Source organism: Pteropus alecto, unplaced genomic scaffold, assembly GCF_000325575.1.
Source record: "Pteropus alecto unplaced genomic scaffold, ASM32557v1 scaffold71, whole genome shotgun sequence".
NCBI lineage: Eukaryota > Metazoa > Chordata > Mammalia > Chiroptera > Pteropodidae > Pteropus > Pteropus alecto.
In genome coordinates this window covers 3,800,456-3,805,022 of record NW_006433024.1, presented here as the reverse complement: position 1 = coordinate 3,805,022, position 4,567 = coordinate 3,800,456, and the positions used below count along the sequence as shown (strand labels likewise).

The following is a 4,567-nucleotide window of genomic DNA, read 5'->3' as shown; positions in this document are numbered from 1 at the left end:
GCCTACAGCTCCTCATATCTCTGTCCTAGTTTTAAGCCCCTATCGACTATCTCCTCAAAGGCCATCAGGTTTTTACTAAGTTTCTTTAAGGCCATTTTTTTTCCTGCTCTCTGACCCCAAATCTACTTCTACATGTTTTAGCATTGCTCCTCTAACAGGTACCAAAACATCTTCCAGTTGTTACTGCTGTGCAGGATACCTGCCCAAAATGGTTATGTAACTCTAATATTTTAAAGAAAATGTGGTAGATATAAAATTCTGAACTGGTGGTTATTTTTCAGGGCTTTAATATTATTCTACTGTGTACTGATTTCTATTGTTGACCTTAAATAATCCCTTGCCAGTACCTTTGGTTGCCTTTAAGGATTCTTTACTTAGACATTCCTCTCTTCATCTTTGTTATTCTGTAATTTCATTGTGAAGTGTCTACATGTCAATATCTTTTATTTTTATTTATTTTTTATTTTTAGGTGAGGCTCACAGATTGCAAGGACCTTGTCAATTTACAATGCCTTATTTTTTTTATTTTTTACACTTGCAGCACCTGGTCTTCCTAGATGGTCTCCCATCCAAGTACTAACCAGGCTCAACCCTGCTTAGCTACCGAGATCAGACAGGATCAGGCTTGTTCAGGGTGGCATGGCCGTAGACTTTTTTTTAAAATTCTGCTTGGAATTTATTTGGCTTTCTAAATGAATTGGTAGCTTTCACCAATTCTGGGAAATCTTTAGTCATTTTCTTCTTTCATATATTTTTCCCATAATTTCTTTAATTTCTACTTTTAATTCTCTCATTAGATTTATGTTGCATTTTCTGACTCTATACTCCATATTCTCAATTCTTTATTTCCTATATTTTCCTTATTTTTGTGTCTGTGAAATATATTCTGGATTATTTATTGTGACATGTGTTAGGTATTTCTTTTGATATTCCATATATCTCTCCTCATCTATGTTTAGCCAATTTAATCTGTTCATCGAATTATAATATTGATGCAAATTTTAATATATTTTACATATTTATGGATTTCTAATTATTAACATACTTTATTATATGATATTTAATTTGTCCTTTTCCCAATATGCCTCCTCAATTTCATTACCCTCATATTATTTTTTAATAGTTTCTGCCTTTTTATTTCTTTGCGATGTTAAATGTATTTAATTTTTATATATGAAAGAGGAATAGTCATTTTGATAGTTTGGTTCTATAGATCTTTCTTTTTTAAATTTTGCTATCTCTCATGGTTTGTTTCAGGGCTTACTGATACTTTTTGTAACCTCATTTCCCTGGAATCATTCAAATCTAGTGTCTGAAAGAGAAATTATATTTGTTTCTATCATGGTTCTGCAACTTTAACTTGAAAAGTTAACTAAATTTTCTGATTACATTTGTTTGTTTGTTTGTTTGATTTTGGAGGGGTACTATAAAGGTGCATGGATTTTAGACCCAAATGCACAGGAGGGAAAGTCTGAGTTTAGGAGTCTTCAAGCAGTCTTCTCTTTCTTTCCCTTCTTTTCCACCCCCTCCTCCTTTATCTTCTCCTTCTTCTCCGTTATACTTCATAAGGGTGTGACTCTAAAAGATGTCTCTGCTTTACATAGTTGCCTCTGATCTGACCATCATCTTACTGGCCTCTGAGTTTCTTATCTTTAGTATGGATTCAGGCTCTAGAATCAGGAGATGCCTCAAAGTCAAAAGTTGGATCCAGTTATAACTTAAACCCTTGGATTGAATCTGCTTTGTAATGTTTGTCTTTCATAAAAGGATTTAAAAAGCATTCATTGAAAAAGCAATGTTTTATATCACATGCTACATTTTTAGAGATGCTATGTTGCAAAGGATTTATCTGAACATATAAATTGCTACAGAATTGAAAACACTGCTTTTGCTATTTGAGCCTTGTGTCTCTGTCAATTCACTTTATGTCTGAATTCAAGGAGAGTTCACTCTAATAACTTTAACTCCACAACATCATATACATATATGTCCGTGTGTATATAAACATATATACATATATATACATATATATACAAATAAGAAACTTTCAATCACATATCCTAGCTTTGCATTCTCCACATTCTTATTCTCCAACTTTATTCTCTAATAATAATATGCTATATTATTATACCATAAGACTTTTAGTCCTATGTTACTATAATTGTCTTATTCTTGGGAATTTTGTAGACTACAGTTTAGCTACATTTAGCTTTGGGAAGTTTTATGTCTTCAGAGGCCGATAGGGTTTTCTTCAGTAACCAATACCATCCTGAGGTTATCAAAAGCTTTTCTTTTTGCCACATGTTTTCCTTTAGCCATGAAATATGACCCTAACTTAATGCTTCTCTTTATTTTTCCCTTATTCCCACTCATACAACTTTCTTTAGTTTATATTTTTATTCTGGCTTTTTCACTTTCTTCCTTTATATACTGTTATCACTGTTGGTTAGATCAGAGTAGTGTGCCTTAATCTATTTTGCATTTTGTTTGTTTGCTTTAAGGTCAAGCATTAGTTTTGATTTTGCACTTCTCTGTATTTGGATTTATGGATATCCTCTGGAGTAAGAAAAATGAAGTAAATGAGAGTTCATCTGTTCAAATAAATTTGGCTCCCCTCCACCTGCTTAAGTAGTATAATTCCACTCAGGAATTATCGCCATTCATTTCTATTCCTCCCTGAGATTTTCTTCCATATGGCTCATCTTTCTGGTATTTCACTTAGAGATGTAATTTGACATATACACTGGGGATGAACATCATGCATTGACTTACCTACACAACAGCTAAAATAATTATCACCTTGAATCTCATCTGAGAAAGCTTGAAATATTTCATCTAATCTTTCCTTTCAAATCTGTCAGTTTTATGTAACAATAAAATATTGCTGTTCCAGACTTCTCAATTATTCCTATTAACACCTTAGTTACAGCTTTAAGAGGCAATTTCTCAATATCTTTCTGGTTTTGAATGTTCCCTCAAGGAAAAGTACTCAATCTGATTTTAAAACTCTAATTTTCTTCCACTTAATCTCTTTGGTTCCCACTAACCCTGGTGACAACTGAATTAACTTCTATCTTCTTAGTTCCATCCTGAATAGTAGTTGATTTTGAATATAAATCATTTTTTCTTTTTATTATTACCTCCCTTAAGCTCCAAGATGTTTGCATTTTTTAAATGCCTATTGGTTCTCCAGATCAACTAACCTTCCTCCTAAGTTCCTTCTTTTTCCTTTTTATTCTTTTAGAATTCATCCTCTATTGCTCTCATTTTTGATTCTCAGACTAAAACATTTTTTAGAATAATCTAATTACTCTTTAAATTTATGAGAAATCTGATATCTGGAGAGAGATGAATTTCAGGCATAAATTTTAAATTGTTCCTTTTAGATTTTGTGTTCTCAATTTCACTCAGGTTTATTTTTTCCTCAATCAAAGAAAGTTAATTATACTCTGTAAAATAATATTTGGTTCTCTTTATCTGCTCATTGACATAGTCTATCACTTTTATGTTATTAAAATCATAATGAAAGTCTTATGATCTTTGTCAGGGCTTAGGGCATTTTTTTTTCTTTCTGCCTGCATTTGTACCTTGGTTGAAGAAAATAGAAATTTACATCCTCTTGGAAGTATTTAGAAGAAATCTATCTTTATTTCTTGCTCTCCAATTATATTTATTTGATTATTAAAGCTAGGAGAAAATGGTCATTATACATATGTGATGTAGCCTCCTTCTGGGTCTATTTTCAGATATCTTCCTGTTTTTCAGCCTGAAATTACTCTCCAACGGTCTACCAGTAAGTTCTCTGGGGTTTTTCTACAGCAGAAGGGGACAGTTCTTTCTCCTCTTTTGTGTGAGTACATGTATATAATTTCAATTAAACGGAGATTTCAAAAGTCAATTTGTTCCTGAATCATGTTATTCACTTCAGTTATAGCAAAAAATTATCTTGATCCTTATGTCCTTCCTCCATTTCTCAATTTGGCATCCCTTGGATCTCTCGCAGGCCATTTTAAGGAATATAAAATTCTTCATATCATTAAATGTCTACAAACTACTTTTAAAGTCTATCATCTTCGTGATTTTTATAATAAATAAGTGCAGAAGGTATTCAAGTTGTTAAACTGTTTTAAAGTGAAGAGAACTGAAACTTGTAGAGACAAAATAACCTACCCAAGTTTACATGGATGCTAAGTTGCAGAGCTGAGGGAAGAACCAAGTTCTGACAATATAGAATTATACTCCAGGAAAATCGCAAACTCTTAAAATGCATTTAGGTAATTGAGCTGAAGAGTATACTGCATTAGCTTTGGAAATCCAATCACTCCCAGTCAGTTCCTCAGTGGTAGCTATCAAGATGTTTGACACTTTTGCCATTACCCAACTCTCTTGCCCCTAGCGATCCGTGTCTAGAGGCTCTGTGTCTCTCTAAACCAAGGACACTCATGCAAATGACCCAGTTAATGTAAAAAAAGGAATCTTTTGACCATTTGTGTTCATAGGAAATGTGAAGAAGTTTAAGAAGAGAAGTGCGAGCTAATCATCGCTTTAGCTGTCTGAGCTGCTAAGT

The 4,567-nt window shown here is 32.9% G+C and overlaps 1 pseudogene; it reads right to left on the bottom strand.

Annotated features, from left to right (window-relative positions):
* Positions 1–532: 532 nt before the first annotated feature.
* On the bottom strand, positions 533–651 carry LOC112476656 (annotated as a pseudogene).
* Positions 652–4,567: the final 3,916 nt, after the last annotated feature.